The sequence below is a fragment of the Ctenocephalides felis genome, unplaced genomic scaffold, assembly GCF_003426905.1.
Source record: "Ctenocephalides felis isolate EL2017-DRISC unplaced genomic scaffold, ASM342690v1 CF-g0.4_SCAFFOLD_00845, whole genome shotgun sequence".
NCBI lineage: Eukaryota > Metazoa > Arthropoda > Insecta > Siphonaptera > Pulicidae > Ctenocephalides > Ctenocephalides felis.
In genome coordinates this window covers 1,671,650-1,686,014 of record NW_020536999.1, presented here as the reverse complement: position 1 = coordinate 1,686,014, position 14,365 = coordinate 1,671,650, and the positions used below count along the sequence as shown (strand labels likewise).

General features: G+C 30.2%; 1 long non-coding RNA gene and 1 other non-coding gene across 2 annotated transcripts; both read left to right on the top strand.

Moving 5' to 3' along the window:
* The first annotated feature begins 1,155 nt into the window (after positions 1-1,155).
* LOC113363221 lies at positions 1,156-3,199 on the top strand. The gene is made up of 3 exons (XR_003365875.1): positions 1,156-1,308; positions 2,654-2,787; positions 3,161-3,199. It is a non-coding gene; the product is annotated as an uncharacterized LOC113363221 (long non-coding RNA).
* A 1,533-nt stretch (positions 3,200-4,732) lies between these two features.
* Trnar-ucg lies at positions 4,733-4,805 on the top strand. The gene has a single exon. It is a non-coding gene; the product is annotated as a tRNA-Arg (tRNA).
* Positions 4,806-14,365: the final 9,560 nt, after the last annotated feature.

Sequence of the window (14,365 nt, the reverse complement as noted above, 5' to 3'; positions counted from 1 at the left end):
TATTGCTTTTGCTTTGACTATTTAGCTGCAAATAAAAATTTCAAGAATATGTAATAAATAAAATTACAGTTCTAACAATTTATATATATATATATATATATATATATATATATATATATCTACATTTATATAAAAATACGTCGGGTTTTCCTTCCTGACGATATAACTCCAGAACGCACGAACCGATTTCGACAATTTTGCATTCGTTGGAAAGGTCTCGGGCTCCGCAAGGTTTATAGCTAAGAAAATTAGTTGGGCATGGCATCGTGCCTTAATGCAAGCTGCTGGAAACTCACGCACCGTAATTAAAAATACGAGTAATGGCATTAGTGAGAATTATCAGCATTATGCTTGGTTAAGTCAACGAGCAATTCATGCTGCAAAGAATAATGATGTACACGCACTGAATTTCACCATTCAATCAAAAATTGCTGGCGATTTGGTGACATACCAATGATTCCGACTGGTCTTTCGTTTGACTTCAAACGATTGCAATTTCCATTTCGCAATAACAAGTCGCAAGGGGTATCGCTTAGTGTTTGCGAAATAAATTTCAAATAGATTATTTAGAAAATCATTATTTTTCACATAGACAGTTAAAGTTGCCTGTTCACGAGTTGGAAAACCATCCGCTTTGTTTGTGTTAACGTCAGACCAAAAAACAAAAATGTGGTTTACCAAAGAGCACTTCAATGAAACGGATAATTTGCGGATTCACTTTCATTTACTTAGAGAAGTTCAACTAAAAAACACTTCATTTTTGTAATCGAAATAAATTCATTACTGTTGTGTAATAAAATCAAATTTTTTCTCTTTCAAATATAAAACAAACAAAAAATGTCTTCATCTTTCTCACGAAACCATCTGGTGGCGAAACGGAGTTCGTCGGGTTTGCTAGTGATTTATATAAGTATGAGAAACAATTTTAAGTCATAGTACTGAATTTGTTAAATTAAACATAAATATAAATTTTCGAATTATTATTACTCTATGAACCTTGATCATCTCTGTTAACTCTAGTGCAAACCTCCCTTCCTCTTGCCTAGCAACAGGCCAAACGCCATTGCCATGACAATGGCTTGGTGCATGCAAACCACGTGGGTCTTTCTTGTGCAAAATTATGCAGTTTCATGCCGGCGAGGCGGCCGAATTGTTAATAACTTTCATCGGGTTCTATTTTATTTCGTGAGTGATATTAAATTATTTAATTTTGCACGAGTGTTATGTATATTCCTCGAATGGCTCGAAAGTTATACGCGAATTGTAAATGCATCGATAATGGTAATGCATTTTGGGGTTAACCTCGTGGTGAGTTGATACATAATGTTAGATGAATTTTTGCGTGGTTTGACATTAATAGTAATCGTAATAAGGGATAAATGATATAAATGCATAAGTGTGTCCCTATAGTTAAAGATTTATATGTCTATGAATATCATGAAAAGTAAAAATGCATTATTTCGAGAATCCTTTGCGGTAATTTAGAAATTCGCCGTCAATGTTATATTGTTAACATTGTTATTGTCCATCGAACTGTAATAGTCTCGATTTGCTGTTTTAATTCGTTCACATTATTTTTTTCGTTGCATCTTATTATTAGGTAAATCTATAAAAATAATTTATTTTCCGTCGAATCATGAGACTCCCGATTTGCTGTTATAACTTTTGCACTAAAAGTTGAATGTTACTTCATTATTTAGTTTTCATTGCAATCCGTGTAGATCTATATAAACATACGAAAACATATTTTTATGTTTTGCATTACCTCGAGAACCTTTTGAAATATTTTAGAATTTATACACTTCATTCATATAAACATGTTACTTTTGATATAATAAGTAGAATACTTAAAAATTCGATATTTCTAGAACCCTTTGAGATCCTTATGTAATACAAAAAATTCTTATAACATTTTTCTTTGCCCATCGAACCATTATACCTTAGTTTTGCTGTCTTAACTCGTTCACTAAGGTTTGAATTTTATTTCATTTTATAATTTTTGTTCAAAATTATAAAAATACGAGAACAATAAAAAGGCATCATATCGAGAATTGTATCAAGCGATAAATTTATCAGTTTAAAAAGACCATCTTATATTTTTGTAGTGGGAACTCGATCAATAAAGGTTGAATTTCGTTTTAATTTTTTCCTTACAACTTGGGTAAATCTTTTAAAATACCAAAATGAAAATATGCTATATTTTAGGAACACTTTGGGTTAATTTAGTATTTCAATAAGTCCTTCTCACAATATTTTTTATTTTGCTGTTTTAACTCGTTCACTGAAAATGCAAAATTCCATTTCAAATGTCGATAAAAGTTGTGTCAAAGCAACCAATAGTTTCTATATATATTTTTCATAATTCTTTCTTTTCTAAATTCTTGAATTTTTTTTCTTCAGGTCTTTTAAAGTGTTATGTTGTGCTTTTGTAAAAAAATTGCTCTGTTTTGCATCTTTTTGATTTTTTTTCTTCAGTAATTTTAAAATAAACGTTAGTGTTTTGTAGTGCTTTTGTAAAGAAAAATTCATCTCTTTTCCTACTTTTTTATGTTTTGCTCAAGTATTTTAAAATGAGAGTGAGCGTTGTCAGCGTTGTGTAGTGCTTCTGTAAATAATTTCCTCCTTTCCAACTTATTGAATTTTTTTTCTTCAGGTATTTCAAAATAAAAAGTGTTGTGCAGTGCTAGTTAAGTCTAATGTAAATTAATTAATGAAATTAATTAAATAGCTTGTGCAAAATCCAAAGTGTATGGAAGCAGACATGGTGTGGGCTGCATCGTACCTGAGGTAAAAATTATATTACATAATGTTTATCTAAAAACTAAAGTCAAATAATATATACCTCTAATAAAATATAGCTTTGTATAGTATGCTATGATAAAGAACTAAAAAAAGACTAGATAAAATAAAATAATTTTATATATAAAATACTCTTATAAACTCTTATAAAAAAATAAATAGAATTAGCTTAAAATAATATAATTTACCTCACTGATTTTTTTTAAATCTCCGTTTAATTTCACTCTTGTTTAGAGTTTAATTCTATTATTTAACTCATTTTATATTTTTCATGATTTCACTAAAATTAAATTATGAAATTATTTTAATTTGATAATTTTTAATTAATTATAAAATAAAAATGTTTTTTTCTTCTTTGCAGATCGTTCCAGTTGGCGAAATGGCAGACACTGATCAAGGTAAGTCTATTTTAATTTTATTTTCTTTCGTGCATACATATACAGTTAACCCTGTCATAACGCGGTTGAAAATGCGACAGTCTTCTTATAACGCAGTACTTTTATTGCACTGTACTTTACTAACATAAATGTTTTTATTAAAATTTGACTATAATTGGCCTGATGTTACTTAGCTAGCTCGTCAGTAGAATCCCTTCCGCCTAATATTTTTAGTTTGTTCATCATTGTTTTGGTGTTGTTTGTTACTTAAAATAAATTTATAAAAATATGTTATATGCTAAATCCCAATTACAAACTTTCTGAAGAGGAGAACTTGGTTTTCGCGCAAAAATCGGATTCGATAATTTTGTTTTCTCGACGTTTCAAGTCATTCTGAATCGAATGAGACCAAATTTTGGATAAAGTATGTGCGTGTGTGTATTTGTGACCCGATGTTTGACCTTTCGGCGATTCTTTCTCAAAAATGGTTTGGTTGGACCAATTTCAAAATTTTCGAAATTGTAAATTTTTGCATTTCTCGACGTTTTGAACGTTTCTGAATATTTTGGCATACCTCAGAAAAAATTGATGTGTGTGTGTGTTTTGTATGTATGTATGGATACAATTTTTCGTCCACGTTTTCGGACGCACGGATCAACCGATTTGAATGAATTTAAAAAACATTCGATTCCTATTGATAGGAAGATGGGCTGATTAGTTTTTGGCAAAGGCAGGTACAGCCGTTACGGAGATACGGAGCAAAGAGTGCAGAAAATAGAAATCGAGTTTTTGAGAGAACGGAGTATCGGATTTGAATGATCTTAGAAACATTCAATTTGTAATTATTGGGAGAAGAGGTGATTAGTTTTTTGGCAAAGACAGGTCCAGCCATTTCGAAAATACAGAGCTAAATGTGCAAAAAATGGCAGTTTTTGATTACATCTTTTTTAATTTCCTAAAATATTTTTGTTATTTATTTTGGTTCAAAAATTCTCTGGAGATAAATTGATTTATGATTTACATTTGATTTGTTCAGATATAACTAGATAGCAAAAATAATGAAACTTACAGCATTTGTAATAATATAATATATTTGAGAACGCTTAAAATTTCTCGGATGCTTCAGTACGGTACGGGAAGTTCCAGCAATTTGCCTTAAAGCACCATGCCATACACCACTAGTCTAAATTTTCTTTACAATTTACTTTTAACTTAATTTTAAATTCATTCTCTTCTTTGATCATCTTTATCTCTTTCGGAAGCCCATTGAATAATTTCATATAAAAAAGTTCTTTTTGATAAGCTAGAATTAATCAATGTAGTGCTAAGACACTGTTGTCTGTTCAAAATTTTTTATTAGTTATTTTCAAAGTATTTTTTGGGAGTTCATGCAACTTGCCCTAAGGCCACCAAATGCCACTTACACCTACTCCTTTATCCTACCGGGCGTGAGCGCGATAGAGTGACCCGTGAACCTTGTTGCTGTCCCTGTCTTGCCGTCAGCCGCCGGTCGTCTCGTTTCGTATATCTGCGCACCGAGTGGCATTTTTGCCACCGACCGTGTGGCCTAATGGATAAGGCGTCGGACTTCGGATCCGAAGATTGCAGGTTCGAGTCCTGTCACGGTCGAAACAATAATTTTATTTTTTTAATTTTATTTAAAAACAATCTTAAAAAAATAATAGGATGAAATAATGTAGAAAGGTACAAAACGTCTTTTGGTATTTATAAAACATTTTCTTGATTATATTATTTTTTATTTATGTTATTTAAATTCAGAACCTAAATTTGGTATCAATCAAAGGGACATTTTGTCGAATAACATTTTCCCAGTTATAATTTCCCAGAATTTATCGAAGAATAGATAGTAATATATGGAGGTCCGGGGTTAAAAGGTCCATCAGGGATGTGTCAAAAACCAGTCGAGTTAAGCATTGTTTAACAACAGTATTTGAAAGTAGAGGGAAAAAGATGTATAACCAACTATAACCTTGATTCTTATCTGCTATCTGGAGATAAACGGTAATCTTTGAAAATCCATAATAAAAGTATTTTCTTCCGTTGGTAGTTTTTTAGCATCAGTTAAAAATGTAATTATTTTGTAAAATACCTTTAAAATTAAAATATGACATTAAACCTTTTTGTCACCTGGCCGTTTCAAGTTACTCCGTCTATAGGGTAAAAGGAGGGTATACATAACAATTTTTGAAAGACAGCAAAAAAGCACATTTCTACAATGATGAAGTAGCTGTTAATTTCACTGAACGTAGTTAGATAATTGTTCGTTTGAAATGTGTTATTTGTTGTGATGTAATTGGTTTGATTTTTATGATATAATTAATATTTTCTCGAAGTCAAATTTGACCTTTGTGCCGCGCCCTGCTCTACATATATACTTTTTATTAAATTTACTTTAATTCATCGAATGTTACTTGAAACTTTTCAAAAAGCAGGTTAAACAAATGCTTAATTCATTTTCTATCTCCTGGCAGAAATTTGAAAATTTTGTATAAGCTTAGTAGTTTTATTTACAATTATACACAAAATCCAGAAACCAAAAAGAATCTCAAAGACTTAAAACGTAATCAATAAGTCGAAAGACCAAAAAAGACTTGCATTGGATTTTACCATGTTTTCTATAAAAAGTGTATAAAATTGCAGTTTGATTGCATTGACAAAATATAGACAAAATAATGGGGTTTATTGTTTTAATAATATATCATTGTATATAGCATTCAAACAACACATCCTCATATACTTAAAGTATTAATATTTTTGATTCTCTAGAAATTGTTTTGTATATACCTTACTTAGCAAAACAACGTTTGCCGGGTCAGCTAGTGTACTTAAATTTTTTGTAATTATTACACCTGTCAAGATAATGACCAACGGATGCTTTATATATTTTGCTATTCTTATCTTTTCCAATAGTCACTCTGATTAACTTTTTAGGCAAGCAAATTGTGTAAAATAGAAGCGCAATACTTGACGCGTATGCTGTAGCATTCATCGTATGTAAATATTGAAATATAAATATCGGACTATCTTTATTTTTGTTGTTTAATCAAATTTTGGATATCACAAATAATTTAATAAAAATAAAATAATTGTAAATTTTTGTACCTTGCTGAAACTTTATATTTATGATATTATTTTTCTATCCCTCAGCTTATTTTTCCTCTTCGTCTCGTATCAGATGGACGTTTTTCCGCTGACTTTGAAATTCTTCATAATTATCATCACGTTTGCCCACCTTGACTTTGTTTTGTGTTTAATTTTTTCTTTCGATTCATTCATTTATTATTTACAAAGTTTGGCACGTCCAATTAATCTCCAGACGAATTCCTACATCTCCAACTTTGCACCTTTGCAGAAGTCGAGTTGAGGTTTTATCAAAGATCGAATACAGAGGTGTATTCTTAAGTAAACCGTAATCAATGGTAATAATTATTATTTTGATTTCTTCTCAAAATTGATGGTTTCTGAAGATCTGCTTCTGGATTTATTAATATTTTTTTATAGAGTTTGGGAATTCAAATTTTGAATTAAACTTCATGATATTTCAACCTGTTTATTTGAGTGACGTCAACGGTGATCAGTAGGTACAAATACAGATTGCTCATTTTTCAGTTTACTCATCAATCGAGTTACAATTTTCTTAATTAAGTTAATTTTCAATTTACTCGTCAGTTGAGGGTTTTTTTTGTCTTATTCAAATAATATAAATAAATAATTCATCATATTTTATCCTAACTTTTCAATATTTAATCATTTTATTTAAAAAATTTCTTAAATTAAATCTTTTTTGATTGCTCATTTTTCAGTTTACTCGTCAATCGAGTTACATTTTTTTTAATTAAGTTAATTTTCAATTTACTCGTCAGTTGAGTTTTTTTTTGTCTTATTCAAATAATATTCTGTAACTCATCATATTTTATCTTAACTTTTCAATATTTAATCATTTTATTTAAAAAATTTCTTTAATTAAATCTTTTTTACTTTTTTTTTAATTTATACCAATTTTAATTTTTGTTTTTTAACTTGTAATATTTTATATATAATTTTATTCATGTTTCAATTTTTTTATTCGAAACATTTTTGTTTCAAACATTTTTTTATTTTAAGTATTTTTTCTTTATTTTGCTTATAGCTTTTAATTTAATTTTTATGATTTTCATATAGCTTTTAATTTGATTTTCTAGGATGTCATTTTTGATTATTCTGCATTTTTAGATTTATTCTAAAAGTTTTACATTTACACTGAAATTTAAATATATAACGCTTTATGTTACTTATTTATGCTATTTAATTTTTTTGAATTTTTAATTTTTTGTCCTTTTGTTTGTCTATTTTTGCGTTTCATTTAGTAAATAATTTGGATTTTCAATTATTTCTGAATATTTTTTGAAATATCTCAAAATTTTGGAAATAAATTCACTAAGAAGTAAAAGCAATTTTTTCTAGTTTAGAATTTGAATCAAATTTGAACCAGTTGATTTTTGACTTAGCTTCTTTAATTACAAATTTCCCGAAGAAGTTTGTTTTCATAAAAAAATCCGATTCGCTAACTTTATGTTTTCTTGACGTTTCAAGCCATTCTGAATCGAATAACAATAAATTTGGAAACAGTATATGCGTGTGTATGCGAACAGATTTTTTCCGTAGACGTTTTCTCAAAAACGGCTGGACCGATTTCAAAAATTTAAGTCATTCGATATTTCTCGATGAGGACTAGCGTTTATCAATTTTGCGCAACGATCAGCCAAGCCGTTTCTTCGTAAATAGCAGAAAAGTGAAGAACTTTTCGTCCACATTTTAGCTCGCAATTCTGGAACGATTTTAAAAATTCAATTTTTTAATTATTTAATTTAATTTTAATTTTTTTTCTTTCGGCTCTGTCCACCGGACAAGGTGTCAACAATTATTCGTAAACAAAAAAAATTGCGAGAAGATAAAACCTGGCGTGTGTATATTTATATTATATTCATACTTGGTATCGGATTCTGTTTATTTCATTTATAATTCACGTTCGCATTAATTTATAAATAAATCATTTAAATAAACAATTTATCGCATACCTTACCTTTCGTGTGGGCGGACGAACGGGTCATGATTTCTTGGAAAAGATTTATATACATATACACATACAAATGCAAAAATTTATTTAAAGAAAATATATTTAATTTCAATAATTTTCATCAATAAGAGGTAAAAATTACACTTATAAAGGACTAAGAAAATGAATTAGAATTCGTGATAGGAAGATAAATCTTGACGAAAAGTCGACACACTGATGGATGTTGAGAAAAGTTATAATTTTATAATACAATTCAGTTATTATTCCTGTCTTGTGACTATAGAGTAGAAGTCCAAAAGAGTTTAATCATGCAGTAGTGATATCAGTTCATAGTAGATGAAAAATAATTGTTTCTATTTGGGCACAGACAATGAGACACGTTCTCTATGTTTAACGCAGGTCACAGACCTGCCTTAGGGCAGAATTTTTGTATATACATATACATATACAAATATACATATATATGTATATGTATGTATATATAAATGTGTGTATATATTATAAATGGACCTTTCGGCGTCTGTATGTCGGGTTACTATAGCGACACCCGTCGCGTCGCTTACTTAGGGTGACTGAATAATTTTTTTGCACATGTATTTGTCTTCAGATACACATAAATATGTATATATGTATATATTTATACATATGTATGTATATATGTATTTGGTGTAGGTGAATCACTTTTCCTCTTAAGGGGGCCCAAGGTCAACTCCAATGAATCATCATCCTGTATGTACCTTTGTTGAATCATTTTCCATTTGAAATCGAAAACCATTTTCAATTTTCAATTTTCAAAAATGATGGAAAATACCGATTAGTATTGAGTTTCACGGATTTATCTAGATTACATTTAAGTATTTTTATGTATTTTTACACGCACACACAATGCGTATACTACTAGTTTTTTTTTAATTTGAAGTTATTTATTAACTTCTCGAAGGAGGGATTTTTGTTTTTATGACTTTTAACATCTCGGTTTACTCAAAGAGCCAATAATTTTCTTAGGAAGTCAGTAGTCTTTTTTCAGCTTCCCGTAGGGTATGTTATAGTAATCGTAAAAATCTAAAATGAAAATTTTTGCTTATCTTTACGTTTCAGAGGTTTCTGAACATTTTGGCATACCTCAGAAAAAATGGATGTGTGTGTGTTTTGCGTGTCCGCATTTTTTCGTTCACGTTTTCGGGCGCACGGAACAACCGATTTGAATTACTATTGATAGGGAGATGTGCTGATTAGTTTTAGGCAAAGGCAGGTCTAGCCGTTACGGAGATATGGAGCAAAGAGTGCAGAAAATAGAAATCGAGTTTTTGAGAGAACGGAGCGTCCGATTTTAATAATTCAAGAAACATTTTACTCGTATTAACAAGATGAATAGTTGATCAAATTTTCATGAAGGCAGGTCTAGCGGTTTCGGAGATCTAGTAAAAAAAAGTAAAGAAAATGCCATTTGGCGGTCAAAAATGATCATTAGACATATGCACATCAAATTATCAGATATTTTATGGAGATTTTAACAATAAGTATAAATTTTGTTTACATTCCTACGGGTTCCATATCAATGTTTATTCGGTAGACGGCGACGCGGCGCTTACGCGCTTCGATATTTCGTCTCTATGCAGTTAAAGCAGTACGATTGCTTTAAAAAAGTTCAGAATTTCCAAACATTTTTTTCAGTCTTTTATTTCATAAGTCACTTTTTTTTAAAAAAAATTAAATTTTTTCAAAAATCTAAATTTTTCAAAGTTCAAAAAAATTTAGGTTTTTTTTAAAAAAAATAATTTCTGGTACGGGAAGTTCCAGCAATTTTCCTTGGCGCGATGCCACCGTTTGCTCGTCAGTAGAGTTCTTTATACTCAAAGAAATTTCAGTGTCTTCAGTTTGCTCGTCAGTAGAGTTCTTTTTCTCTCATTTGATCAAAATTTTGATTTGTTCGTTAGTAAAATCCTTTTTCTCTCAAGGGAATTTTTTTGCTCGTCTGTAGAGTCCTTTTTTCTCTCATTTAAACGTATTTCAAGTTTGTTCGTCAATACATTTTATTTTTTTCTATTAAAGCAATTTTTAATTTGTTTGCCAGTAGTGTTCTTTTTGTATGAACAAGTTATCAATTTGTTAGCCAATAGAATTTATTTTCTTATTTAAATACATTTTCAGTTTGCTTGTCGAGAAATTTTTTTCTTAAAAGAATTGTCAGTAGAATTCATTTTTTTATTATAATAAATTTTTAGTTTGCTTGTTAGCTATAGTTTTGTCTTTTTTGTCCAAATTTGAGTTTCAGTTCATTCGTCGAGACTATGACGATCTTCGATAAATTTATAAAATAAAATGCGGTCAAAATCATAAGAAAGTAATTCGATAGAATATTTTACTCATTTTTCTGTCTTCTGTCAATTTATTCTTTTGTTGTCTCTGATCTTGAAGGAGTGCAAACGTCGACGACTTCAAAAATAACTTTTGCGAGGAATTTCCTTTGTGCGATGCAAAGTGCATTTACACCTGAACATGGGATTATTTTTAGACTCCGAAAAGTAGAAGCCATGTGCGAGTTATTGGAAAAACAAATAATTAAGATTTATACATATATATATATATACTAGCTTACCCGGCAAACGTTTTGCTAAGTAAGGTATATTCTAAACCATTTCTAGAGAATCAAAAATATTAATACTTTAAGTGTATAAGGATGTGTTGTTTGAATGTTATATACAATGATGCATTATTAAAACAATAAACCCCATTAGTTTGTCTATATTTTGTCAATACAATCAAACTGGAAGTTTTATGCATTTTCTATAGAAAACATGGTATATTCATTCAATCCAAGTCTTTTTTAGTCTTTCGGCTTCTTGATTACGTTCCAAGTTTTTCAGATTCTTTTTGGATTTTGGATTTTGTGTATAATTGTAAATAATACTACTTAGTTTATACAAAAATTTCAAATTTCTGCGAGGAGAGATAGAAAATGAATTAAGTATTTCTTCTTTGACCTCCTTTTTGAAAAGTTTCAAATAAAATTCGATGAATTAAAGTAAATTTAATAAAAAGTATATATGTAGAGCAGGGCGAGACACAAAAGTCCAATTTGACAAACGCAAATATAAACTATATTGTGTAAACCATAACAATTATATCACAACAAATAACACATTTCAAACAAACAATTATCTGACTACGTTCAGTAAAACTGCCAGCTACTTCATCATTGTAGAAGTGTGCTTTCTTGATGTCTTTCAAAAATTTGTTATCTAGAGCTTTTTACACTATAGGTGTGGTAACTTGGAACGGCCAGGTGGCAAACAGGTTTAATGTCTTGTTTTGATTTCAAAGATATTTTACAAAATAATTACACTTTTAACTAATGCTAAAAACTACCAACGGAAGAAAATACTTTTATTATAGATTTTCGAAGATTACAGTTTATCTCCCGATAGCAGGGTCATGAGAATCAAGGTTAGAGCTGGTTATACATCTTTTTCCCTCTACTTTCAAATATTGTTGTTAAACAATGCTTAACTTTACTGGTTTTTGACACATCGGTGGTGGATCTTTTTGACTCCGGACCTTTCATATATTACTATCTATTCTTCGATAAATTCTAGGAAATTATAACTGGGAAATTATAACATATAAATAAATGTTATTCGACAAAATGTCCCTTTGATCGATACCAAATTTAGGTTCTGAATTGAAATAACACAAATAAAAAATAATATAACCTTGAAAATGTTTTATAAATACCAATGAGTATATAATTATACAAATGAGATCTTTCAGAGCACCGTGTTGGAGAAACATATGCCCTAAAGTGCATTTTCATACTAACATTTCAAAAATCTTGATATTTTGAGTTTCTGATAACACTTACGGCCCGTTTAATGACGTTTCTGTATATATATGAAACTACAAACAAAACTACTTACTACAATTTAGTCATAATTAAATAATATTCACGTAAAACATCATATTAAACGTAATTGAACATCATCTGTCAAAAATGTTTGACATTTGACGTATCAGCCACCGTCAATTGTTTTATTCAAATTACGCTTTTACAAAAACGTTCAAATTAAAAATGTAAAGTTTCTACGCGATTTTGAAATAATATCTCACCTTTCCGGCAACCTATTGATTAGCACGAATTTTTCAAGACTGAGACTGGCCAAATCGGTTTAGCCCTTTTTGAGTTTTAGCGGATCATTTTATCGAGAGCTCCATTTATATATATATATATATATATATATATATATACATATATACAGATAGAATTTCTATAATTAACATTATAATTTTACTGAAAGTCATGAAAATTTGTGAAAAGTTCTCACATATAAATTTATTCCAAAAGTGCAAATAAAAACTAATGATTAATATTGATACTGTTCATTCAGTTAAGGTGAACTAAAAATAGTACATTGAGTAATAAAGTTAATTAAAAAGTAAGGTGCTGATGATGTTCTGAAAGTGTTCAAAAGATGTCTTGGTTTTAATACCAGGTCGTCAGCAACAATTCTTGATGGATCTAGGAGGAAAACGAGCCGCGATGAAGTAATTTAGTGGAAATTGCAAGTTTGTTAAAGAAATTTATTGTTTCTTGTTTTTTATGTATTTTTCATAATCCTGTTTACATCGTAAGTAGAAGGGAAGCAGTATGCCATAATTAGATAGTCTATTTTCATCAATTAAATACTGCTCGCAATGTGGTTTCATTTGTAAGAAAATTGGGTCGATTTTTCTGGTTAAAGACTGCAAAAACAATAGAAATTAATATTAGCAAAGCCACTTCCAGAATTTTATCCAGCGGTGCTCTAGAAGCACCACGAATAAAATCCTGGATACTTAAACCAAATAGCATAAATCAATTCTTACCCTCACAACATAAGGATATGTGTATGGTAAATAATCTGGTGCATAAGCATGAACCACAGAGGAGTCGTAGGAGAACCCGTTGGAACCAAAATTAGATCTGGAGACGACTCCACTGTCGTACGAAGGCAGAGGAACAACTTGCACCCTTAAAGGTTCTTCCAAGGCGAAGCAGATGCTCAAGACCGAGGCCAGAATCAAAAGAACCTTAAAATCAAAAATGTAATTAATTGTAGTGCAACGTTTTGTTTGTATTTATAATTGTAGTTGTACCTTCATTTTGTTAAAATTTCACGTCAACTGTCAAGAGAAGCTGATGGAAGAAACTGTGTCGACTCCAGTGGATGGTCGACACTTTTATACTAGTTCGTGATGTCAGTCAAAATTTATCAAATTTAGGTAATGGAAGTAATAAAGCAACTTTTTGTGACCCCAAAGCATCGTAGTCAAGTTCAAGAATTCGAATGTTTATAAACAATGAAATCTTCCAGGACAACTTGTTTGGAGCCCTAGGGGCGTCATTGTCTATTTTCAAATTTTGAACTTGATTATGATGCTCTGGGGGCACAGCAAGTCTCTAACAACTTCCATTACCTAAATTTGATTAATTTTGACAAAGGCATCACGAATGAGTATAAAAGTGTCGACCATCCACTAGAGTCGACACAGTTTCTTCCATCAGCTTCTCTTGACAGTTGACGTGAAATTTTAACAAAATGAAGGTACAACCACAATTATAAATAGAAACAAAACTTTAGACTACAATAAATTGTATTTTTTATTTTAAGGTTTTCTTAATTTTGGCCTCGGTTTTGTGCATCTGCTTTGCCTTGGAAAAACCCTTAAGGGTGCAAGTTGTTCCTCTGCCTTCGTACGACAGTGGAGTTATTTCCAGATCCAATTTTGGTTCCAATGGGTTCTCCTATGACACCTCAGTGGTTCGTGCTTATGCACCAAATTATGTACCATATCATCCTTATGTTGTGAGGGTAAGAATAATTTTAAGCTATTTGCATTAAGTGACCAGGACTTTGTTCGTGGTACTTACAAGTTTTGGAAGTGTCAGTTTTATTATCATGTTAATTTATATTGTTTTTGCAGTCTTCAGCAAGTATTGACGACGACATTTTCTTCAACATGAATCCAGAATGCTTTATTTATCTCTATGCACCTTATGAGGCGCCTTATATACAACACATAAAAAAATGCCAAAAGTTATATCATCAATTCGTGAAGGACCAGAGTCAATAAA